The sequence below is a fragment of the Mus pahari genome, chromosome 19 (assembly GCF_900095145.1).
Source record: "Mus pahari chromosome 19, PAHARI_EIJ_v1.1, whole genome shotgun sequence".
Lineage (NCBI taxonomy): Eukaryota > Metazoa > Chordata > Mammalia > Rodentia > Muridae > Mus > Mus pahari.
Genome location: NC_034608.1, coordinates 61,858,980 through 61,886,416, shown reverse-complemented (window position 1 = coordinate 61,886,416; position 27,437 = coordinate 61,858,980). Strand labels below are relative to the sequence as shown.

The 27,437-nt window shown below is 40.6% G+C and overlaps 1 protein-coding gene across 17 annotated transcripts in view; it reads right to left on the bottom strand.

Moving 5' to 3' along the window:
* The window catches only part of Sorbs2 (sorbin and SH3 domain containing 2), a 192,926-nt gene that overhangs the window by 140,964 nt on the left and 24,525 nt on the right, over positions 1–27,437 (bottom strand). For 16 of the 17 annotated variants that reach the window (XM_029532180.1, XM_021218762.2, XM_021218758.2 and 13 more), the window contains exon 2: positions 22,390–22,528. The gene's annotated coding sequence lies outside the window, so the exon portion shown is untranslated. Of the gene's footprint in view, positions 1–22,389; positions 22,529–22,884; positions 23,063–27,437 lie in introns of those variants that run through there. The other variant, XM_029532190.1, reaches the window with a different exon arrangement.

The window sequence follows — 27,437 nt, the reverse complement described above, 5'->3', positions numbered from 1 at the left end:
TCCTAATGCCGTGACCCTGTAATACAGTTCCTGATGTTTGTTGCTACTTTATAACTGTAATTTTTCTGCTTCTCTGAATTGTAGCGTAATTATCTGTGGTTTTCGGATGGTCTAAGGTGATCCCTGTGAAAGAAACATTTACTCCCCCCACCAAGGGGTCTCTACTCACAGGATGAGAAACACCGCCCTAGAATAAAGGATGCTTCTGTCATCTCTCAAAGGGAGCCGGGGGAACTATGATCATTAGTATTTGGCTAGAGTCGACCACACCCACAGTAGAGGACATAGACCCAGAGGTCAGATCAATGGTGTCCCTTTGACCTTTGGTACCACTTGCTCTGTCTAAGCTGTGGTAAGAGCTAGCAACAAAGCTTGCGTTTCCTCGAGGCACACTTTGTAGGTTTTGAGTGGCTTTTGCTTTGAGGTAGGGAGCACTGTTCTCCCTTGAACTTGGAAATCAGCATGGAATCATAAACTACCGGGACACATGACCTTGGCCTCATTAGCTGGTGCCAAGTTTTAATGAAGGGAAATGCCACGCAGGGCTTCAGTGTGTGCAGAGTGGAGTTTCTGGGAATAACTAGCTGTATTCTTGGTCCCTCCTATATTCTCCAGGAAAACACTTTAATCATGCTGACTTTGGCTTATGCAGTATATTATTGAGAATATTTTCAGAGTTTACTTTCTATTAGTCTTATATTTCCATATTTACATCTATTATAGAATATGTAATATGGTACTCTGGGTAGCAGGATTCTAAAATCCTATGGATCGCTCAAATATCCCTGTACATTAAAAGAAAAGTAACCTCCACAGCTGAGCAGAATCTCCAGGCAGACCCCAGGGACAACATTAAGGAGCCTAACACATGTGGTAAGAGGAGGTTTAGTGTAGAGTTTGTATCTGTGATTTCATTACTCATGAGAAATTAGTCTTAATAAACTAAATTGGTTAATTATTTCAAAATAGTTCTCTCATAAAATGAAATTTTGCTACTCAAAGTATTCATCAGTTTTGGTAATCCATGGTGAACAATAATAGCTGCACTAAGGAAGCAGAGCTGCAGAAGTAGAGTTGCCTTTGATAACTATGACATTTCCTTGGGCTCCTTGGGATTCCTACTCAGAGATGGAACATCAGGTACTCAATGAGAAAAAGACTCAATACCTCTAGTATTTCTAAGAGTAAAACCCTATGGGGAAAAATAGGAGAACCCAGTGGGATGCTATTTTGTAGTGATATGATGACAGCAAGGGCTGGGTGTTTAGAGCCTGGCTTCATGGGCTACAGGTATAGCTTTATTTTAAAATGCGTCGTTAAGGGACTCTGAGCAAGCTCCCTGGGGGAAAACCTATGGAATTCCATAGCCACCAGTAGGAATCACTGAGGCTGGCTACCCTCTGAAGGTGGTGTCCTCAGAAGATTATTCCTAGATATAAAAGCTGGCCCAGGGGAACTGAAGAAGAGAGCCATCGCAATGACGGCTGGGGTCTGGGAACGCCACAGCTCACCAGCCTGAGGAAGCTCTGAGACTGTTGTTAAGAACAGCCGTAGGATCAGGCCTGCTCTGAGCTGCCTCTGGCAACAGTAGAGGTTGGCAGTGAAGATGTCATTGCTTTGGGCTTCCTGCCTTCCTGATACCCCATGAGAGTCAGCCTTCAGGGAGAAGATGAGGGGTCGCCATTTTGTATTAAGAAAAGAGAATAGGTATGAAGACAGGAAGGAAGGAAGAAAAGAAGGAAGGAAAGAGGAAGGAAGGAAGGAAGGAAGGAAGGAAGGAAGGAAGGAAGGAAGGAAGGAAGGAAGCTTTTCATCATCTGAAATCCTGATAGGACTGAGAACCAATTAATCAACCACACAGACCTCTAACTCCGCCCAGTTTGGCTCACAATGTCAGAGATCAGCACATTAAACTGTGGAACCTTGCAGTACAAAGGCTTTGATGCTATTAGCATTTTATGGAAGGAAAAAAAAAATCTGTAGACAAATTAGTTCAGGGCCCGCATTCGTGTATGAGGAGGTGCGTCTGGTGATTCTGGGAGTTGAGAGCAGAAGGCTGCAGAGTAGATGACAGATGAAGGGAAGGGTTTTCGTTGCTCTTTTAGACAAACCAGAGTAACCAGGGACGAAGACCATGGCCTCCATGTGAAGGGAGAGAGGAAAACAATGCTGGCTTACAGATCCTTAAAAACAAAAAAGAATAGAAATTAATCTTGAGGGATTGTTGCTCACCTGCTGGGTGCTATGCCTTCAATTTTTGTCTATAAACACTTTCTGAGCTGGTTAGAAAGTGAGCCCATTGGGGGAGCAGTTAACCTTGGTAAGTAACTGCTTATACCGGTCCCATGAGTACACTGCAGATACACATCATGTTGAGGTAGGTAGTCTGGTGTTGGTCCTCACAACTGATATTAAGAATTCTTGATCAGCCCTCAGGAGGCATACTCATTCAGACAAGACCTGTTTGTCTTTATCTGCTGTGAGACTATCTCTCGCCCATAAGAGGAAAAAGACGAACCTAAAGTGCCATTAGTAAGTGTCAACGGTGTATGTGGTTGCTCATACATAAATTTAAGACTGGCTGAGGCGTGGCTCAAACGACAGAGGGAGAAGGCGGGTGGCAGGCAGCTGCCTAACTGGTCCTAGAGTCTAAGCCACTCTGAATAAAGTAGAGACATGTGAACAATAGAGACAGAGTGTGCGTGAACATGTACAGACAAATACAAGGAGATAGGATTGTGTAAGAGGAGAGAAATACAGAAAGAAAGGATATCACAGAAAGATGCTGGGTGCCATGTCCTAGCTGCTTTTCCTGTCATTGTGACAAAATCAAGTTAAGAGAAGTTCATAAAGAATGATTTCTTTCTTTCCTTCTTTCTTTCCTTCTTTCTTTCCCTCTTTCTTTCCTTCTTTCTTTCTTTTTCTTTCTTCCTCTCTTCCTCTCTCCCCCCCCTTTCTTTCTTTCTTGGCTCATCATCTGATGATACAGTCATCATGGCCTCTGCCAGTGGTGGTGTCAGGAAGCCTGAGGCAGCTAGTCACACTGCATCCAGTATCAGGAAGCAGAGACAGTCAATTCTAGCACTCAGCTCATCTTCTCCTTCAAATCCAAGCCTAGGGAATGGCACCGCCTTCTTTAGGGTGATTCTTCCGACTCCAACTAATTCAATTAAGATGCTATCTCGTGGGCCCAAACAGAGGCTAGTCTAACCTTAAGTGTCTCTCATAGTTGTACCTGGAAGCTTGTCGGAGGTGATCCCAGATCCTGCTGAACCATTCTAACCATCACACTTTGCCAAGCACAGAAACAAAACTGCACCAAGCAACATCAAAGAAAGATTTACTGGAATTAACACCTACTCTAACGCGAAAACAGTTTTGCATTAGGGTGAAGTTTATGAATATTTATCATCTAAGATATTGAGGATAGCCACTGTGACTTTGCTTTCCAGGGAGCAAGTGACATCTGGAGACAGTTTTAATTGCAATTACTGGGCTATGGAGAGGTGCTAACTGGCATCTCATAAAAGACAGGATGCTATTAAATATCCAACAGCATGCCAGAGAATCCACTCTAACAAATAGTCATTTAATCAAAATGCTAATAATGCCAAAGATGAGAGACTTGGTCCAAAGGATCACCGTGGAAACAGAGCAACATCTTAAAGATAAATTATGTTATTTAGTTGCAAAATTGGAGTGTATAGTTGGCATATACTCACATGTGCCCTTATTAAAAATGCAATTAAGTAACAATATTATTGTAGTCAGAATTCCTTTTATATGTCTGTGTTGCACAGTAGGCTTTCAAAGAACATAGTCAGTCTCATCATTCTTTCTTAGTAAATTGGAGGGGACAGCCATCAAAATCCTGCCAGTGGAAGGCAATGGTACGCTGGCACAATCCTTTTCAGAAAGTACCTAGCTGCTGTGAGTAACGAATGACCTTAAAATAAGATTAAGGGAAATAATTTAATTAAGTCTGGCTGGGGTTCCATTTTATATTTGTCTTTTCAAACTGTTAATGAATGCTGACCCACTTACTCGTGACAAAATGTGTGGCTCGGGGAATTTCTTCTCTCCTTTTTGAGGTACCTAAGGGATGCGTATCTGACAAGAAACTGTCGCTTGTCTTGCAGTCGTAATACTCAATATTTAAGTTGGCTTCAGTATGCCACATTTAGGACCATAGTGGGAACTTCAGCCCAATGCATAAAGGAGCCACTGAGATGAAAGACATTCCTTAAAGGGGGGGGGCTCTCTTGGAGTCACTTAACATAACCATGAGTATTTCATGGTTTGCTTCAGTACATTAGTCACAAACAATCCCATCATACGAAGGATACTAAATGCAATTACTGGTGCATAATGAATATTTGATCCTAATTAGACCTAATGGATAAATTATAATTCTGTATTTACTGTGGTTTTTTTGTTGTTGTTGTTGTTGTTGTTGTTGTTTTTTAGGACACTAACCCATAAATATGAAAAAGAAAGGTTCTGGGGAGATTGGGTTTTTGAATTGAAGTCATTTCAACAAGACCGCTCACACTGTTTCTCAGAGTCAAGTTAACAATGATGAAGAGTTATCTGGAGCTCCCTTCAAAGCTAGCTGTGGATTAAAACCACAGGAAAAGTCCAAAGAGTGTCAGTGTAACCTATTTTCATCTTCTCTGCTTACTTTATTTTATTTCCATGGGAAATTCATGGTTAAAATGTACTTTGTGCCAAACATAATTTTACAAATTCTAACAGGGACACTGATTAGAAATTTGACCAAACAGATTCGTGGCTATTTTTCAAGATTGCTCATGAGAATTCTCTAAGAACTAAACAAAAGTTATATGCAATACTCTTCCTTTAGTTTCTCTAAAATTATGTCCTCCTCAGAGGGAGAGATTCTCAGCAAAAGGAAAGTGCGCATGTGGAACTAAGATGATTCCCAAATGGGATAGGAAAGTTCAATCCTCTGATTTTTTTCCCTGAATTTTCCCCAAATCATAGCACTATAGAATGAGTTCTGGTTCAATGCTATTCATTAGCCTTTTAAAAAAATTTTTCTAAGGGAAATATAGCTTAATGTATAATCACAAAATCCTTTACAACACATTCACGATTTATATTATTATAATCTTGTAATTCTACAGTTTTACCAACTGTGTAACGTTATCCAACTTCTTACACTCACAATTTCCAAATCCTCGTGGTGGCTGAACACCAGAAAAATAAAATATCCAATGCTGGTCAGGTAGAGGTTAGAGGCCCCTGTCCTTGGTAGTCATTTAGAAATAAGGCTTCTTTCAGACATTGCCCCAGCATTCCATAGGTGCTCAGAGACTACCACGCTAGCTGAACCCATGGGCAAATGGGAAGAGGTAGCAACGTGGGCATTGGGAGGCAGATTGATGGGGGAATGGACCATTTTCACTGGCTGGGTAACAGCCATAGTGGTGGATGTAACTTGGCTGTGTGCCCAGGAGGAGGGGAAAGGGGGTTCATTTAAATGCACAACATCATGTCTGGCAATTAAATCACAAGGAGGAAAAAAAAAAAAAGTCATTTGTCTGTATACTTGACAGCCATAGAAGCAATGCTCAGTTCTCTTCCTTAGAGAATGCCAATTCTGGCTCGGCTGTGTGTCACGATGACCGCCCTGTGGACGCTTAGGTATCCACAAAGCCAGCCAGTGGATACCTCTCTCTGGTGGGAAAAGTCACAAGAAAACAGCCGAACCCCGGGGCACGGACCAATGTGAAGATTTAGCCACCAAAGACACCTGTCTGGCCGCAAAGGATAGTACTTAAAATATGGTAAAAATCCCAGTTCCTTGATAATGCTGGGTATATGTTGCAGCAGATACTGGGCAGAGATGGTACAATGCAAATGGCATTGAGCTCACAAATAGTAACAGGTTTGAAAAGCCCAAATGTGATTATCAACCAGGGCCTCAACTACACATTGACCCACATTGCAGGGGCCAAAGTTCTCATTTCAATGTTCTTATTGTTTGGTATTAGAACTAGAGGGATCTGGGTTTTTTTGCTGATTTGCTTTCTCTTTAGACTTCTCCTTTTGAAGTACACATGTCACTACTCATATCTCAGTAAGGATAACTTCTGATCTCACTTATTTTGTTATCTATCTATCTATCTATCTATCTATCTATCTATCTATCTATCTATCTGGGTATGTATGTATGTGTTTATTTTTGTGTGTGTGACATACGTTTATGATATATGTGTGTATAGGAGATGATGTACTCCTTTGTGATCCTCCGTGTGTGTGTGTGTGTGTGTGTGTGTGCGTGTGTGTATGTGTGTGGTGTGCATGTGCATGTGCATGCACACATGCACACGTGTAAAGTCAGAGGTTGACTCTGGATATCTTCCTCTATCGCTGCCCACTTTAGTTTGTGAGGCAGGGACTCTCACAGAACCTAGAGCTTATCATTTGGGATAGAAAGGGTGACCCGCAGGTTCCCAGGCTCCTCCTGTCCTGCTTTATGACACTCAGCTTTGAGATCAGGTCTGAGGATTTGAACCTAGATTCCCACGCTTGCCCAACAAGGACTTTATACACTGATCCATATTCCTATGCCCTGGTTTTATCTTGATAGCACACCTAACCACATTGATTGAAGAAATCTAACTGGGAATGCCAGACAGCAGATCTGAAATAAGTTTATATCAGTTAAGATGCAAAAACAAGAGTAAAAAAAAATAAAAATAAAAAATAAAAAAGGCTCCAGACTTTCACAAATGTTTTAAATGAACTATTAAAAAAAATCAGGCAGCTTGATAGGAAACAAATAAAGACATCTGAGTATTTGAATAGTGGGCAGATTATCTGGGTCACTGGTTGGTGGAATGGACAAGGAATCCCTAGGTCTCTTCATTCACAGCTTCTTAGAAGTGAGGGTACTCGAGCAAGTGCCTCTCCAGCATGCAATTATCTTGTTCATGCTGCTAGAGCCATTGCTCAGAATAGAACACATAGCTCTGTAAAACCGAAAGATGAGCTTTAGCCATGCTAAGACTTTTTCCTTCCTAGAGTTAGAATCTATTTACACCATATGGGCTTTTGATCATGCAACCTTTTCAAAGTCTTGAACAGAATACCTGATGAAGTTTTGTTCTTCTGATTAAGGGTTCCGACTTTAAGTAGTTTATTATCTAAATAGACAGACCCATCAGTCCACACAACTAAAATTTATGCTTCTTTAAGTTACTCCAAACCTCAAGCACCATATCCTGGTGAGTCTCACTGGAACGCTGCATAGTTTTGCAGGATGGGCCTGCAAAAATGTATTTAGTGTATAGATTTATAACCTACTGAGGTCCCATTGGGACTGGATTCTATTTCTCCCACTGTTGTTAGATTTCAGGGAAATCCTGAGAAGATGCTTTTAAAAGAAGATCCAATTCACTAATGTGTTTCAAGGTCATTCTAGATCATTTCTTTCCCTTTGACCCCAATGGGTTCTCTTATGACCTTAGATACTTAGATGGCTCGAATTTCCTTGAACATCTGATTTTTATTATAATGCCATTTGATCATGAGTTGGTTCATAATTACCCCCCAGAAATGAGATGAACTATCTCTTCTTAGGGAGAAGATAGACCAGAGCATTTCCAACTTCTTGTTTGTTTGCTGTTGTTTGCTTGGTTTTGCTTGGCTTTTTTTTTTTTTTTTTTTTTTAAGAAAAAAAAGCATGTAACAGAGGGCCATATTCCACTCTCCATGTTTACACTTCTAGAGCCGGTGTTCCTATTCCTTCTCACTTATAGCTCAATAATGTTCCTAGGCACTCAAAAGCTTCAGGAATGAAGCCTTTCTATTGGCGTAGCTCTTTAATGTCTTCCAAGTCCTCAAGCAGTGCTTGGACTTGGACAACTCTCAAATTTGGATGTGTAGGAGGGAATGACTGTGCCCTGTCACAAATGACAAGGACGTCAGTATTTCTAAGTTTAGAAGGAAAGCATATCCACGGGACGTCAAAAGCCTGAGGGGAAATCAGAGCTTCTTTCTTAAAGACTTGGTGTAGGATAAAACAAAGCTATTTCTGCTTTATACAATGACAGTGGCATTCACATATCAGCCTCTAAGAGCCCACTGCTCTCTTTTTCCTCTAATTCTCAGGATTCCACTTGCAGTCAGGCTCCTATATCCCATTTTCATATGTAAGGGGGTAAGATGTTTTATTTGGCACATGCAGTAACAAAATGAGGTTTGTGTGTGCGATGGAGGGAAATGGTGTTGTCCAGGGGCTATTTTGGACGACTGACTACGCCTACACAGTGTGCACATTTAATGGCAGTGGATCAACAGCTCAATTAAAAATCCCTCATAATGAACGAGTAAAGAAGAGAAGACTTAAATTTCTGAAGTAAACGAGTTTCCTGGAGGCTAATAGGGTTTTTTTCTCACTGTAATCTAAAAGTATGTAGAAAATGGACTCATTCAATAAGATCTGATTTTGTTTTAGATGATTACTCTACAAGTTATTTAAAGCAATAAATATTCAGAGATTAAATGTTATTTTGGACAGAAGTAAGTAGGAATCATTACTGTAATTCTACTATTTGCACTCAACTCTCATATCAAGAGCAAGGATCATAGATTATACTATGTTTGGTTTTCCAGGAATTGAAAATGACTTTTAAAAATTACTCTCCATGGTTTGGCAAACCTCGAGGAAAGAATACTCAAAAAGGTTAACAGACTTCCTAAGGTGCATCCGCTGTCTATAGGGTGGGTCTGTCTAGACAGTGGAACCTTCGGCAAGCATCTGCTAGAATAATATCAAATGCTGGAGAAGAAATAGCATGGAAGGTTTCAGCTACCTGCCCCACAGGATTTGCCGAGAGGACCCAGAAAGGTAAAAGGTCAATGCAGGAAAACACATCCCTCTTTGGCTGTATGCAGGTAGTTTTAGTTGAAAACACTTAACATTGTTAAAATAAGTCATGTCACTTGTCATTTACAGGAGTGATGGTGGCAGTGTCGGGAGCAGAAAACTAAAAGCTTATTAGTAAGACTAAGTAGTATTATGAAGTGTCAACACATAACTGCTTTTGGTACTTTAAACAATAAATGAACAAAAAAATTCAAAATAAAATAGTCACAAGAATCTTTGCGTGCTTTGACGATTTTTTTTAATATCCTATATTTATTGCTATATATGAATCATATGGATTTTATGCTTTTACTAGATCAGTTTTATCAAACAAAGGTGTTACCATTTAGTATTTATGCTATGGTCACCACACTAGCACTCAGTAATTACTAACAAAGCAAACAACTCAGGAAGATTGTTAGTACCGTGGTAAGGACAGTGTGGGGAAAGGGGTCCTCTGAAGCAAGTGGCAGAGATGGCATTGGATCTGGGCTCCAAGCAAATCACTCTGGACCACCCCCTTTCCTTATGACAGAGCTGGAAAATGTTGCCAGCTGTCTTTTCCCTTGGGAAACATGGGACTATTTATGCCTAAACACGATGTACTAAATTCACCTTCATGGCTTGATGGGGTCACTTTTGGAGGAGTGGCTAAAGCCAGGAGAATTTGGTAGATGGTACTGTATATGCAAGTCTCATCTCCTTTGAGAAGATACTGGCAAGTAATTGCAAGACTTTAGGCTGGTAGGAGGTGAGAGAAGATGCGGAGAGTAGTCAGGCCACTACTAAGAAATCCTAAGCCAAGAGAGTTGCAAGAGCCTTGTAACTAGGGTAAGGGCAATACTGAAGAATCAATGAATGGTGAGTGACTAAGGAGGAGTGAAGAAATCTTTTCACACTTGTGTACGATTCCAATCCCGTGTAACTGGATGATCTCATTAAAAGGATACATCCCTGGGTGACAAAGAGCAGGGAGGGAGGGAGAAGACAGTACATTCTAAACGTGCTGCGTTCGAGGGACTCGGGAGACACTCATACAAGAACTACTTGGAACTGTGAGTCTGAGTCCTATGGGACAGACCGGGGAGAGAGGTATGAAACCGGAGAGCATCGTGGATGCTGTTGGACTCGGGAAAGGTTATAGGGCTATAGGCCAAAGAGAGAACCCAAGGGAGTAGCTGCATGGCTAGGCAAAGAAAGGCCCATCTGAGAGTGGGATGCAGATCCTGTGATCAGACCCTGAAGGAAAATCAGGAGCTCCAGTGATACAGAAAGCAGGAGAGAAAAGATGCCCCAAAAGAGCTGGTGCTCAACAGGGTCTAATGCCAGCAGTCTATGTCTCCCCTCATTCCCCAAATATTACTTCTTATTACGTAATACTTTGTTTCTCAGTGTTAACGTCAGCGGCATGAGGAGATTCGGAGTTACTCTTCATTTTTATTGGCGCTGTATGATGCCTCATGTGCATGTTGTTTATTTTTAAATACTTTTAATAAACTACATGAATATTGCCTATGAGGGATTCAAAATATGGCCAACTCTAAATAAGCCCCTCTGGCATGTACTTTTGAATTAGAGGCTCTTGAACAATGGCAGATGCAAAAATCACTCACACCTTCTTTTTATATCTTAAAAGCAAAGCATGCTTATTTGCAGATGATGTGATAGTGTGTGTGTGTGTGTGTGTGTGTGTGTGTGAGAGAGAGAGAGAGAGAGAGAGAGAGAGAGAGAGAGAGAGAGAGAGAGAGAGCTTAAAATTCAAGTGGTGAACTCTTACAGCTGATAAACACTTCCAGGAAAGTAACTGGTCACAAATCTAACTTGCAAAATCTACACCTCCTATATACCAATTACAAAAAGAAATCAGGAGAACAACATCCTTCATGATAGCCTTAAACAATATGAAATATGTTAGGGTAACTCTAACCAAGCAAGTAAAAGGCTTGTATGATAAAAAACAAACAAACAAACAAACAAACAAACAAATGAAAAACCCTTCAGGTCATTTAAGAAAGAAACAAGATTCAATGCAATCCCCATCAAAATTCCAACACAATTCTCAGATCATGAAAAGACAATAGTCAGCTTCGCATGGAGACACACATTTATACACAAATTCAGGAGAGTTCAAACAATCCTGATTAATAAAAGAACTTTTAGAGGTATCACCATTCCCACATTTCAAGCTGTACTACAGAGCCACAGTAATAAGATCAGCATGGTATTGGCACAAGAACAGACATATCAATCAGTGGAACTAAATTGAAGATGCAGACATAGATTCACACACCAATGTATACCTCATATATTGTTTTTATAATGGAGCAAGAAATACACAGTGGAAAAGAACACAGCATCTCAACAAATGGTCCTGGTCAAACAAGATGGCTTCATGTACAAACGACTTCAAACATAAGCATTTGTTCTTGACAAATAATTATGGAAGTTATCACCATCCTCCTGTGCTATAAAGAAGTGTTGAGTATAAATGGTAATCAGCAGCTGTGTTTATATACACTTTTGTGAATAAATTAAATGATAAGAAATATGTTAAATTGCAAAGTGAGGTCTTTGTTAAACACATTTTGTATAATGTACATGGTATGTCTGTACATATAGAGCCACACCATTGTTTACAATAGATTTGTGGCAGCTGATACATAAAAATAACTAGGATTGTTTGTGTGTCCTGGTCACTTTTAGACCTTTATAGTATGAGTTCCCTCAAAACAAGAATCTGTCCTTTTTATTTCATTACCTCAAAAGCAGTGCTAAAGAGCGAAGACAATACATACTTGTTCATTGTCAGATACAGTATTTATTGCAAAGCCTCATGAAGCATAGTGGTCAATAATTTCATAGCTAAAGAATAAATAATACGTTTATAACAATACTGTCTAGAAAAAGAAATAACAAGCCACATAATTGATCTTGAATGCAGGTTTTCAAAGCTATCTGCTGGCTCTACAGCAACCTATTTTAACTTTAGATTTATCATTTATAGATGTTTTGCACCCAAGGCGAAAGTCGAAAGATACAAGGTAAGTGCTGCACCATCTGGGTGTCATTTCGTCTTTGTTAAGTTTCAGAATCCTTGGAATACTTTAAGTGCAAATAAACTGATATGTTCTCTCATCAGAGAAATGTCCTTTGAATTTGTTCTGCATTTAAGATACATCTGAAACAAGAAATGAGAAGATTTTTTTTTCACGTTTTTATTCAAATATTAAATATCTTAAAAAGTGAGAAAACAAAGATGTCTATATGTTTATATCTATGTTGATACTAAGATACAAGATCCTATTAATTTAATTAAAACTCAATATACACTTTTCTAATCATAATCTCCTCTCCCGAAAGGCATCCCTTTTGTAAACTTGTTACTTGACTATACATATATTTCTTTATAATATGTTGAGTGGGTTTCTAATAGATAACACTTCCAAATTAAAGTAATTCTTCCCTATGTTTTATAGATAGTTTTTAATTTTAAAAGGCTCCATCAGATATTATTAATTTTTCCACATGTACTGAGACGTTTCTATAGTCAGAATATAAAGTTTTAAATTGAAAACTGTATGATTTCCATCAAATAGTAAAGGAACTAAAAAAAAAAAAAAGAAAAACACTGGTGTTATAAAAATTTTGTGATATTATTTCATTCAATGAATATGAAATTTTAAGACATTAAAGTGGTCATCTGTGGTCACATAGAACAGCATTTTATTAATAAATTCCTAGTTCATTCTTGATCTATAGAGCCATTCTTAAATGGGTAAGTACAGTTGAATGCTAAATGTATTCGATTTTAACATTCATTAACAGTATAAAAAGGTCTGCTGTAAAATGGGTCCTATGATACATATGTCCTTATTCGCTCTGAATACTGATTAGATAAAAGACATTTTTGGATGCATATTGTGTATTATGTAGATGTAAATGACTGGTAGCCTTCTTTTGAATTCCTGTAACAGAAACAGATGAAATACTATAAAGAGGACAAATATCTCACAATAGTCAAGTGTTCTCGCCTCAGCCAAATAATTAGCATTTTGTTTTAGGCTCAAGATTTTATAAGCTGTGACCATCCATCCGGTGATGGAGCTTGCCACACATGACAAAGATAGACGGTGGCAATTTTATACAAAGCCTGTGAAATGAAATACATTTGCGATGTTGCTCAAAACCAGGATAAACAGTAACATTTTGTGCATCACTATTTTGTACATAATAAAAGTTAAATTTAAGAGCTGAGGCGATTTCTCCATCTGTAAAGAGCTTGTTGCATGGGCTTGAGGTCTTGAGCTGGATCCCAGAGCCGGTGTAAAAAGCCTGGCGCGGAGGGAAGCTGGGGCAAGAAGACGCCCGGATCTTGCTTACCAGCTATAGTCTTAACCAAATCTGGGGGCCCAGGTCCCAGGGAGAGGCTTCGTCTCAAAAAATAATGCGAAGGGCTCCTGAGGAATCCTATCCGTGGTTGATCTCTGGTCTCCACACATAAGCAGCCACACACACACATGTGAGCACACACGTGGAAGCACAAAGTAAGTAAAGAGCTCCCAAGCTGTTAAAAGTAACTTCCATTGATCTTTTCCCAAAATACCGCTCGCTCAACTTTGTTTCATTGTTTTATTAGTTCCTTGTAAGCCATGTACTTTTCCTTTATTTCAAAGGCACTATTTTTTTTTTACTTTGCCTCGAATGGAAATAATCATAATGTATCAAAATAAAATGTCAACAACTTAATTTTATGTCAGAAACACAATCAATATTTTTCCTCCAGACTCTACGACGAAGGGGTGATATTTTGAACCCTACTTGCTTTTCCTTGAAGAAGGTGTGTTTCAAGGGTCTTTCTTGAGCAGGCAGTAGAGCCATCTCCAATTCTTTACTACATCGAGTTCAAAGTTCAGGCTCAATCAAGGACATTCTCTTGAGTCCAATGCAGATACTGGGTCATGCTTCTGAATTCTCAGCCCTGATGGCACACAGTGAGCTGATTTCTAGTCTAAATGCACCTCTACAAAGCAGTATTTGTTTTTAGATGGCTTTTCATACTCACCCATGGTGTTTAACCATTTTAGCAAAAGCAGGGTATCTAACGTACATGTCTCAGTGGTACAGGATATGTTGGTATGCTGGGAGCTGTCTGTTCAAACACACACATGCATGTGTGCATACATACACACAAGAATACTTACAAATATGAGCTAGAAAATATTTTTTGATCTATAGATAAAACTATATTTGGAGGACTGGTATCTTGGCTTTCAGGGTTAAAAATCACTTGCTATATAAGGTGGATGACCTGAACTCAATGGCCAAGCCCTGGAACTCACAGAAAGCTAGATGAGTGGCTAACACGTGCAATTCTAGCATGCCTAGGGGAAGATGGGAGGGAGAAACAGAAAACTAGCCTAGTAATTCATGAGCAAGCCAGTTTGGGGTAAACAGAGCTGCAGATACAAGAGAGGCTCTGCCTCAATAAAGATGGAGAGAACTGACTCCTGTACGTGTCCCCCACGCGTGTGACATGCCTGGGTCCACCTGTGTGTGTGCACGCATGTGCCTGTGTATGTGTGTGTGTGTGTGTGTGTGTGTGTGTGTGTGTGTGTGTGTGTGTGAATGCTCTGCCACACAATCACACTCACTGTAACACTTAAAACTAAAATCAGAAAAGGGAAAAGCCTGTATCTGGAAACTATTTGATTCTCTGTTCATTGAGGTCTTATAATATACACCCTCATATAACTTCTCCAACATTCCTGGGTGTTTTTTAAAATTGAACATCTAAAAGGTCAATTCAAATAAAACAAGATCACCCGGAGTATCATTTATGACTAAATTCTAAGCCAGCAAAGGTCTCGGGTTTATAAAATTGAATGAATAAAGTACCACCAAGCTGAAGGCCTGTCAAGAGAAATTAATCCAAATGCAAGTTTTATTTGGAGCAACATTTTCAATGAGTTAAAATAACCTTAGTGTGGTACTTTAAACATGTATGCTACACACAGCTCCCACCCTCACATACATGTGTACGTGCTGTGAGGTTATGTACGTGTATTCATGTGTGGTTACATACATGGTTGCACGTGAGCATGTGTCTCAGTGTGTGAAGTTTTCCAGTATCTTCCTGCATGTTGAGAAAGATCTCTGGTTGAATTGGAGATCTAATCTAGCTGGCCAACTCATTCTAGGTAGCCTTTCTCTGCCTCCAGATCACTGGGTATATAGGCAGGCTCCCTTGCTCACCTAGCACTTATGTGGTACTGGGGGTCTGAACTTGGTTCCTCTCTCATTATTACTGAGCATCGCTGTGGGCCTTCAAATATTGGTCTTTACATGCACGTCCTCCTCCCTATTAAGTCTAATTCAGATGCTATCATTAAAGTTCAGGTGCAAATGAACTTAAAAATTGGGTAGACATGAGTGGTATCACTCTGTTCTGAATACCAAATTGTCTTTTCACAAGAGTAAAAAAATTTAATATAAACTGCACTGAGTTATTAATGCTTATCTCTTTGCTATAGTGACAGGTTGTTTCAGCTGGCCTAATCATAACCTTTGGTTCTTAATAGGTATATTTGTGCTGTTTATGAATTCCTTCCATTTTTTTACCTCTATATTCCTTTTTATGTAATATAAAAGTTAAAACTGGTTATAATTTGTAAATATTTCACTCAAAAGTAAAAATGAGTGCTCTAGGCTCACTAACACTATTCTTCAGTAAAATTAATCAGAGACCTTTGAGAAAAATAGCTGGTTGAGGGGGGGGGGGGGGGGGGAGGGGGGGGGGGGGGGGAGGGGGGGGGGGCGGGTCAGAAAACACACCAAAGGAATACAGAGCATCTTGGGAAGCCAGAAAAAAAAAATCCTTAAAATGAGAGGAGTGTGTCAAAGAGACATGGGCATCAATCAACAGAGTCATCCAAGGCCCTAACTAGAAGAAGGAGAGAGGAGGAAACGTCAGATAGAATTGGATTAACAGTGAACTGTGCGAGCTATTTATCTCAGCCCTGAGACAGAACCCCGGACAAAAGCCACTCAGAGGCCAGAAGTGACAGAGCCCATCATGGAGGGGTGGGGGTGGCAGCAGGAGGAGGAGGTGGCCGATCGTGGTGCATCAATAGTCAGGAAGCAGAAAGTGATGAATTCCGGGGCTTAGCTAGGTCTCTTCTTTTCATGCAGTCTGCGATCGAAGCCCGTGGCACAGTGCTGACCACATTTAGAGCCAGGCTTTTATACTTCATTTAACCTAATCTAGACAGTCCTTCACAAACATGGCCTGAAGCTTGTCTGGTTGGTAATTTTTATTAAATCTCATACATTAATATTTAGATGTCGATGTTAAGCATCACATTACTCGTAGTATAAAACAAATGCCCATATGTTCATGATGACATTAGTAAATGAAGTAGATTTAAATCAATGGAGTAGAGTTACAGATATTCACTGTAAAAGAAAAATCAGCCTTTGGGATGTGGAGCCTAGACAGTGACATAGGCCACTAAAAGTGAGCCTTTGAATGTTTTATCCCTCTGCTTCAGGTTTGGCTCACTGCTTCCTGGTCTGGTCACCATGGGAACAGTAGTGAGCAAATGTCCCCACTGTGGAGCTCCCTTGCCCTGTCCACCTTACATCCTGTATCCACTGGAACTGTGCGCCACGGTTAACTTTTCCTCCCAGATGTTTTTTCTGTTCTATATTTTATCATAATGATGTTGAACAACAACAACAAAAAGCCAAAAGTACAATATAAAAGGGGGATATAAGGTACCCTTATAGGAATAAAACCTGTTGCATGCTGCCTCAGCCAGAGGTTCAAAGACAGTGTCAGCCACCATATGTTCTGTTTGTAGCATGCATTAATATGATCTTATGAGACCAGCACTTGCTCTGAAGTTTTCCCCTTCCAAGTCAGTGAGCCCAGGTTAGTTATAAGAAAAATAAATGGGAAATTTCAATAAAGCAGTCTATAAAATATCTGACAAGTATTCCTCAAACTGTTGCAGCCTTCAAACACAAGAAGATAAACTATCATAGCTAAGAGGAGCCAAAGGAGGAATGATTAAACATAATATGATAGTCTGGAAAGGATCCCAGGACATAAGAAGGTTATTCGGAAGAAAGGAGGCGAGAGTTTAGTCATAATGTCATTATCAATGAGCTTAATTATAATGGGATATCATCTAAGTTTTACTATTAAGCATGAAACATAAGTCTTGTCTTCATAGGTTTTCTCAAAGTATCAAGTTGATCTAAAATAAAAGGTTTGGTTGAAAAAATAGAAATGGAAATATTGTTCAGTCTATTTATACTTTGGTGTGAATCAGTCAATAGGAATAAAACATAAGTCTCCTGTGAGGCATACACACCCATCTTCTTCTAGCTTAGGGGCTGTGGGCTAATTCTGCAGTATGTGTGGATCTGGCAACCCAGAGTTAGCTATCTGAACCTGTTTTCTCATCATTAGCAAATAATGAGTTTGCCAAAGATATATGTTTCTTAGCAAGACAGAGGTGAACATAAGGGAAGAAAGATCTTGGGAGAAAGGCAAACAATATGGTGGGACCTGGAGACTCAGGGAGTCTTCTGCCAAGTTCATGGGAGAGGACATTCTACTTTTTCCTCCAGTCTAGTCCTTTCTTTCTGTGACTTTACATGGTAGACCAGTTGGCTTGCATGGCCCAGTGAATATAGGACTGATTCAGAGGTTCATTTCCAGCTCTTACTCCAAGATACCTCAGGAGAAAGCTTAGACATGAGAGCAGCCATGAGCAGAACCATTGTATGCCTACAGTCATCCCTGCGCTCCAACCTCAGTGTGAAAAACTGTCTTAGAGAGAAGGGTAGACTCCAGTATGACTATAGGGAGTGGGTATTGTAATGAATAAAGTGGCTTTTTATTCCTCCTTCCCCATACCCCTCTTCCTCTCCCTCACTCCTCCTCCTATAATATTTCTGAAGATCAAACTCAACTCAAGGTAACATGCATATTTGGCGAATGATCTATCATTGACTTTTCTTAGCTCCACGCACTGTCTCTTGTTTCAATATTTCTTACTTCAAATACCCTTATTTGCTTAAAATTGATGACTTTTCTGTAGATGAGTGCATTATCTGTGCTGTGCAAATAATCCTCTTTGATTTACTGGGAAGGACACTCTGAACTTGACCGGATCTGAACCACACTATTTTTTTTTAAAGAAAAAATGTATTTTATATAACTTTAGGCTATTGTGATAGATCCTTAAGAAATAGGTAAGAATGAAATGGCTCATTTCTTTCTGGCAGTAAAGTAAGCACAAAATGATTTTTAATTCAGAGGTATTTGCATTCTCAGATGATAATCAAAGTCATTTGTGAAAAAGCCCTTTAATGACCTAGAGAAGTATGTGCATGTGTGAGCATAGCGTTTATTTTGGGTGTGGTATCTGCGCATGTGTGTGAGCATAGCGATAATTTTGGTTGTGGTATCTTTGCTCTTTTCCTTATAGATGATGGAACTGCCTGAAAGACTAAACTCCTAGGCCAGCGTGCGTTTAGTGATACTCTCCTTAGTAGAATGATTCTGGATTGCTTTGCATTATTTTCTCTAGGACCTGAATTTGAGCATTTTCTTTTCATTTTGATGATTTGGGACTATTTAATTTTTATATGCCAATAAATCTCACACTAAGAACAGTGAAGCAGGTATTAAACAAACCCCTTCCTACCTATATATTAACCCCACATTTGTCATAGCTATCTTACAATGCTTTATATAGAAACAATAGCCACTGTACAAGTTATCAACAAAATACAAACTTTATTTAATGAAAGTATACTTTGTTAAACTTAAGACAAACTGTGAAGTTTCTAGAAGGGAAATTTCCTGGAATTTCATCTGACCAGGAATCTGTATTCATAAACATCATTCCATTTAGTCTAACTAAAGCTTGATTGAGCTCACTGATTAATTTCTCTGAAATATCTTTAGATTGGGTACACACTGCCCAATTAAGAAAATGTCAAGTTGAATCTTGGTTTTCCATGTGGCTTTGAGTCTTATGATGGTCTCAGCATCATGATGGCTTTTCTGAGACCAACCCGTAGAAGTTCTACAAGTATGTGACCTCCAAAATGGTCCTATGTTCATTGAAGATTATTTACTATGCCTGGAATCCTAATATTTGATGCTTTTAACGAGAGCAATTAATACCAAAAGTACTTTGATATTCGGCCAACAAAATTTATATGTTCAACAAAGGAAGCTTTTTTAGATCCTGACCTTGATCAGTTTTGTTTCTGAGGCCACAGATTTTGTGAAGAAAGCATTGCAAAACCATTCATCCTCTCTCCTCCCTCCAGTATCCCTGCACACACCCACAAGCACACAGGCATACACACACACTCGTGCTCACCCTTTAACGACCGGGTCTCATTAAACTGTTCACGTACACAGCAGCTCTGGGTCTGCAAGCCTTTCTGGGAGAAGCTGACTTCACCGACGACTCCTTCATTCTCAGTTTACATTTCAAGGAAGAGTAGCAAACGTTTCGATGCTTACAATGGTCCCTATGAGTATATCAACTGAGCAATGGTGGGGGGGGGGGAGTCTGGGGAAGTTTATTATTTTTCCACCAATATATTTGACACCACCTTTGGAGAGTGAACAAAAGGCACACTGTCAAGAGGACAGACCTGGACAAAATGTTACTGTTTGTTCTTCACAAGCACAGAGGTATATTTAAGCAAAGAAAGACATTCCATAGCTCCCCTGGGACTTCCTTCCTTCGGCTGAATCACGCCAGCATGTTCACGCCACTCTGTGCAGGCCTGGCTGGAATTGAAAATGCAGGCTGCTATTTGCCAATGCTTAAATACTGCATCTACAGAAATCCATATTAGACTTCCACTTGTCCTCAAAATATCATGGAATAAATAGAAAGAAATGTGTGTGCCCATGAAGTTACAGTAGAGGCTGTGGAAATAAGAAATGCCCTTGTTTGACAGCCTCTGTACTTATACAACAAAGGCTCTAAAGTCCAGAAGTCACCTGGTTTGGGATTAGGTTTCCAATCCAGGCTTGCTGACACGCACAGAACTTCTGGCAAACATGGGCCAGGTTTCGAGCGCGGCTGGGTAGAATGCTTCATTCATGTGGAGCCTATGTGAAACTCGACGGCCTCGGCTAGGTTCCTCCTTGAGTTTCACATTCAAACAGTCCAGTGTTTCAAAGGAAAGTTAAAACAGAGGGGCATGAAGAAGGAGGGAGAAACAAGACATCCGATGGCTCGTCGGGATGGGATCGCAGACTGCTGTCTTGCAAACTTACGCCTTCCTGTGTCTTTGATTTTACACTTGTGCCAGCTCTAGGCACGAACATGCACCTTGCCTGCTCACCAAACCTTCCCAGTGCTAACAGGGGCCATTCCTGATCCCTCAGAGATCCTTGGAAGCCCTGGGGGGCTCGAAGTTTGTTCCCAGAAATTGATGATGGATGTAGATTCCAAGAGGTGAAGGAGCAGGGCAATGCTGCTGACCCTCCCCTAGCTTTCCCTACAATAATCCACATTCTCGAAGGGAGGACTCCATGTGCTCCTACTTGGGGAGGAACATTTCCGAAACATTCCCCCTCCCTCCGCCTCCGTCAAGTCCTGTCTGGTGGCCACTGGCTTCCTTCCTTTACAAGGTTCATGGAGCAGACTGTCAGCTCCAAGGAGCCACAGGCTGGGACCTCACAGCCTTCCTGACTGGATCAGGCTCTTAGCCTCCAGCAGAAGAGGAAAGATATTCAGTTCTTGGAGTGGAATTGAGGAGGAAGCAAACACATTCATTATGTATGAGGTTTTGACCGTGAAGACAGTAGCCAGGCTGATTAATGATTAGAAAACATGTTAATGTTTCTCTGTTTTAGAAACCACTTCTTATTTTGTTTTTCTCTTAAATTCCTTATTCCATTCATCAAAAAAAGTGTCACTAAAACTTCTGGCTACTTTATTTAACATTTGGTTTTCTTCTGCCTTTTTCTTCTGTCTTATTGGTTTTCTCACTCAAAAGATCACTATGGCATTTAAATACTTGGGGTGTTTGTTTGTTCATTTTAACCAAAACTCTGGTAGAAAGCATCTTGAAATGCTAAGGGTTTCGGGACTCGCAAAGAAGCATCAATTAAGCCTCAAGTCAGGTGGTAATTTGGGGAAGCAGGACACTTAAGTAGGGGTTGACAGGACTGGTTCTGTGAACTCTCTTTCCTACTTGCTTTTAGACATCTTGAGTTGTGAGATCAGTCGCTCTCAACCTGTGGGTTGTGTGTGTGTGTGTGTTTATCGGGGGAAACCACTCTTTCACAGGGGTCGCCTAAGACTATTGGAAATATCAGATGTTTTCATTATGATTCATAACAGTAGCAAAATTACAGTTATAAAGTAGCGAAGAAAATAATTTTACGATTGGGGGGGTAGTCACCACAACTTGGGGCTACTGTATGAAAGGGTCACAGCATCAGGAAGGTTCAGAACAGTTACGTTAGAAAGTCAGCACGGTAAAAGAGCTTTGCCAGAAAAAAAAAAAAATCTTTTTAAATTAAAGGTTCCTTTAGAAATAAAGTCTAAAGCATAATGGCAGGAGAACCCAAGCCAGTAAATTATCTGAAGGAATTGCTATCAAAGCAAAAAAAAAAAAAAAAAAAAAAAAGGCCTTTTTACTGAACATCGTAAACACTCACAATCAAAGTAAATGGTATGTTTGAGGTTAAAGTCCACAGATCAAAGTGCTTTGCAAAATGTCAAGTGCAAGCAGAAGGAGGTGGGAAGGAGGAGAGCCAGAACACTATTCATAAAAAAAAAAAAAAAAAAAAAATATTACTATGGAAGTAGAGAAAAACCTGTCAGAAAATCTACCTCACACAAAGAGTAGCTTAGATAAGATTCAGCTCCGGTAAGGGGTTCTCAAAATCAGTCACCTCCAAAATGCACGAGACAAATAAAAACCCAATAGCGATCAGAATAATGAAATCCCCTAAACCACGTCTCATCCCACACCAGCAGTGAATAAAACAACACTTGGTGGGGAACTGTACTCTTCCACAGCCGCCTCGCAGTCCATCAAGAACAATCACTGATTCGTTGTCTTTGCCCTGCTGGGCTTCGTTTTGTTGGCTTTAAAGCATGACTTTTAGAAAGTTAAAATAAAAAGTAGTCTAAACAACGGAATGACGGTGTCTACAGGTCCTCTCAGCTCTGTGGCAGTCACACCTAATGAAAACTCGGAGACAGTGCTCAGCCTCGGTCAGGTCTGTAAGCGCGCAGCCACCGCCACTGGGACAGAGGGCTTTAGGCAAAGTTTACAACCACACTGACAAAATGCCTGATGCTACTGCCACATCCTGACACACTCAGCCTTTACCTGGGAATCCCTCAGCCCCCACTGATGTTTACTAAAAAGTTATTTTAGAGACACTAGTCACCACCACACAAGAAAGCAAGTAATTCCCGAATTAAAAACCTTACCTTGAAGAGGTTGAACTTTTCAGTTGCTCCAACAGAGGAAGTAGGAGTCGCTGGCCTTTTACATGTAGAGACTGTTTATTTAGCCCTTTTTAAAAGGTCTTGACCTCCAGAGGTTTAAGATTAAGTCCAATCCAAGCGTCTGCAGGGAGGAAAAGGAGATGGGGGTCAGGAGAGAACGCAGTGAGAGAGGCAAAGAATCTCAGCTGCTGGGTGGTGCTCATTTGAGCTATTTTCAGCATTACCAGCAGCTGGACTTGTCTGCAAAGGGATGAAAATGCCTTGCCCGTTTCACCACCCCCACTCCGGGGGGGAAAACCAACACAAACCAGGAAACCCACAACAACTTGGTTCATTGTGCAAATATTCATTGAAATTTTGAGGAAAACTGCCAGCGCTATTGAAAACACCACACACACACACACACACACACACACACACACAGAGAGAGAGAGAGAGAGAGAGAGAGAGAGAGAGAATCTTAAAGGAACACTGTACCTTGCTCCAATCGTGATGTTTTTAAAAGGGTTTACCCGATCAGTAGAAAGATGCTAGGGCCTATTGACAGGGAGACTTCTGATTGCTTCCTTGCTTGCTCACAACCAGTCTTAGTGCAACATTTTAGATCTCCGGTAGCAACATCAGCTACCGCGCCTCTTCTTAAGACCACAGGCAAATGGTTTCTTTCTAGAACACACCTACATGTCCACTTTAACTATGCTATTTTTGAAAGCTACTGGGTTAAGCTGATGACATTTCTTATCTGCTGGCTGAGACTGGGGACTATTCAGTGACATGAAGCAGAGAGGCTTCTGCCTCCAAAAGCCCAGTGGAAAAAGATTCATTCACACCAGGTCACCAACCATGACAGACAAACTTCGGACTTTTATTTGGTTTTCATAATGAATAACCGCAATCTAGAAGTTGTATTCGTACTTTCCCTCCTTTAACATTTATGGAGCAAGCATCTCTCAGCTCACTAGGAACTCTGGGAATGCAAAACTGGACAGACAAACGTTGCTTTGGCTATTAAGGATTTATTGTATTCAGGCTACAAGAATAAGTAAAAACAGAACCAAAGTCTCTTTTTAAATCAAGACTGAAGGAAAGGACTATGTATGCAACATTATTTCATTGGGCCCTGGCTATGTTGCTATCCTACCTTGCTTCCGATTGCTGTGATACAACACCATGACCAAGAGCAACCTAGGGAGGAATGGGTTGCTTTCATCTTAAGGATCATAATCCTTCATTGAGGGAAGACAGTTCGGAAACTCAAGGCATGAACCTGAAGCCAGGAAGTGAAGCAAAGACCTATGAGGGAAGGTGCTTACTGGGTAGCTCAGCCTGCTGTCCAGGACCACCTGTCCAAGAGCGGCAGCACCCACAGTAGGCTGGACCAGCCCGCATTAATCTCTGGTTGAGAAAGGGCTCTAAAGGCTTACCCTCGGGCAATCTCTCAATTAAGGGTTCCTCTGCCCAGATGCCCCAAGCTTGTGTCAAAAAACTAACCAGTACAGCCCTTAAGAAGGAAAGGCAGTGGCTATACCAAGTGAATATTGCAAGATTTTTTTTTTAAAGCCTTGATTCCATGAAGATAGATTCCTGAAACCTTTCCTTCCTTTATCAGGCAGCACAGAGCGATAAGAACGGTCAGAAAGCAGTGGTTTACTCGAGAGAGAAGAGGAGGCTACAGTTACTGTGTACTTTGTTTTGAGACAAATACAAAACCAATTTCTTCTTTGTAAATGACATCAGAGTTGATTTTTTTCAAAACATAGTGGACCAGGCATGGTAGAGACTAAGAAGTGTCACGTGACTCTTGCAAGCAGTTTGCTATAAGTGGTGAGATCTTTCAGCTGATAAAACGATGCAGCGATTCATACACACACATGCACACATACACACATGCACACACATATTTGTGCTATGTCTTAAATTTGAAATATCTAATTATAATCTTAAATAAGGTTAGTTTTGATTTTTAAAGTACTTACCAGTTTTAAAATATCATAGAATAATGCATTTTTCTATTTGATTAAATAATCATATTTTATCAAGCGTTAATCACCCACCAATTTAAACTAGATGCTTGTTTTCCTTGTTGAATGATAATTCTACCAATGAAGATCTGAAATCTATTCTTGGACAAGTTTCTTAACATTATTTTTGTGTGCCCTGTATAATAGTTTATTAAAAAGAACCATTTTTAAATGTGGTTCCTTGAGAAAGTATGAATGTCAATGAGAGAAATAAGGATTGACTCTCTGACCACTGCGTCAGCTATTCTTTTTAATTTCTGGCATCCGACTTTCCACACCAATCCAGTGGGACGTGCACTACCTCACTTGCTCCTGCATGGTTGTGCTACCTCAAAATCCACACTCAAACAAAGAGGTCATGGGTCTGATCCCGCGCCTATTTAATATCAATCCTGTTGTATGATGTGTCTCGCCAAAGTCTTTTTTTGTTCCCAAAGATCCTGAGCCTGGATCCAAATAGCTCCTTTCAACACATTCAATGTCTTGGAGAACAAATTAGACTTACGCATATTTTAAAATGGTAAAGGATGGTCAATTCTGGCTTTCCTATGTTACTACTGTGACTTTTATCTCAACAGCGATACTAATTACATTCATTCATGTTCTCTTTTCTTTTGTAAACACCTCAGGTTTGAATAATTCATCAGTGATTATATTTAAGTGAGCCCCTGACTTGTTTTGGAGATTTGAGAACTGTAAGCAAAATATCTGGGCAGAGATGTGGGCTTTAAGAAAGAAGGTAAGACCTAGACATGAGAATCCTATTTAATATCTAAAGTGAGACCAGTTGCCTCCGCAGTGACTGAATAGGCACAGAATAGGTTTGTGACATGAGAGTAGGAAGGCTCGTGGATGGAGATGAGTGGACACAAAGTGGAAGCAAATGTTGTAGAACAGCTCACTTGTGCATTTTCTTGTCTCCCTCCAAATACCTAGCAAGAATCTAGATGACTCTGAGGTCAATGATGTATTAGAACAGTGTTCACTAAAACACAGTTTACATAGGCCAAACCATCCTAGAAGGTTCCACCCCAAGGGAGGACCTTGCTAACTCAAATCACACCCTAAATAGAACTGCTGGTTAGTTAGTTTCTGTTATTCTTTCCTATACTGCTGTCCCACCCTAAATAAATGAATATGCCAGTTTAGAGCTTGAATAACCTCACCAGCCTTTCATATACGCTCCTCACTGTTGCAAGTGGCCCTGGAGTGCTCCGTGTTCCACAGAACTTCATAAAAATAAATCTTCACTGGAAAAGGCCATCTGGGCTCACATTGGCAACCTTCAGGACTCTCCACTCAGTAGCTCTGTGGCATGGCACTCGCTTAGCACATAGGTGGCTTTGGGTCCATCCCATAGCACAACAAAACAGACAGAGGCAGATAAGAAATACCTCCCACCCCCAGCCTTTCCCTGCTGCCCTTGCTTTTCAGGGGGTTTGTTTGTGTGTGCGTTGGGGGATAAAGTTAGAAAAACTTTAAAAATTTGTAATGGCTCTCTGGCCAATGTGTGTGGCTCCATTTAGTGATTATTTTTAGATAGCATGATGATTTCCAAGAACTTTTCTGTGCAGCTTCTTGAATTCGTGTACTTCAGACTTGTAAAAATTCTTTTCTCAAGAGAACTCAAGAATTCTTAGTCATCGTTCATTTCCTACTATTTGGGGTGAACCTCGGGAGGAAGGAAGTGAAGGTCGTTTTCCCAGGAATATTGTTTTCCAGAGTTCACCCCCAGAGAAAAGTAAACTGTGCCCCAGCCACCTGAGGGCTTTCATAGCCTCCCTCAGCTGAGTGACAATGTCTAATCCAGGAGAACAATGTGTCATTCTCTTAGGCTAATGCCTTAGTGTTTGGGGCAGCGAGACCCTCCAAAGCACTGGCACTGATTTCAAGGTTGTATTGAGAAGAATGTCAATCAAATTCTCCCACTACAGAGACTACGGAAATCTGATAAGAGCTGAATTAGAGGAAGGCATGCACAGGACTGTAAAATAGAGTGGGAGGTAGGTGCGGTTCCTTGTGTCAGCCATCCTCATCAACATAGAGAGTGTGCAAGAAAAACACAACTCTTCATTTTATACAGCAGTAAGCATCCATCCAAGGCCATCCTTGGGTCTGCCGTGCACTGAAGCAAGCATCAATGGCCTCTTGAGTTGGGAAACTGAGGCCCAAGATGGGCCTGATCACTCGCAAAGCCCTCCTTCACACTTGCATCCTGAGCTAAACTGTAAATCCTTACCAGCCTTAGAATCTGTTTCTATTCAGGATCACATCATATTTCTGATTACTTCCGCTGCCTAGTTGTGGGTGGTATGGGAAGTTACGGTTTTCAGAAGATTATTTTGTGCCCATACATACCCTCATGCCCTGAGACTTGGTTTTACCAAGAGAAGCTAAGATCTTCCACGAGAGGTTAACAAGCTAATATTATCAGATACAAGTTTTGTAAAAAACAACTTCTTAAACTTTTGTTAAAACTCGGTTTTCTAATGAAAACTTTGCCGTTTTTAACGCCACCACGTGAGGGGCTGGAGAGAGAGTTAAGAGATGTTTCCTGTGCAACCATGAGACCTGAGTTTGCATCTTGAAGCGCCAACCTAATAAGCTCGGCACGGTCTCGTGAATGCTAGCAGCCCAGAGCTGGGAGGGAGAGGACCAGAGACAGGAGGTTCCTGGGGCTTACTGAGCTCAAGGTTCAGGGAGAGACCCTGACTCAAAGCATCAAGGCAGAGGGTGATGGAACAGAACTCTCAGTGCTTTGGCATATATGATGTCCTTGAATTGGAACACCACCATGCCCTGTTCAACTGTCAATGCTATACAGAAGTCACCATGTCCTTCCTCAGAAAGGCTTTCAGTGGCCTACACAGATAGTTAGAGTTTCCTCATTTTAATTATTTCCTTCCTTCCTTCCTTCCTTCCTTCCTTCCTTCCTTCCTTCCTTCCTTCCTTTCCTTCTTCTCTTCCTCCCTCTTTCCTGTCCTTCCTTCTTTCCTTCTTTCCTTCTTT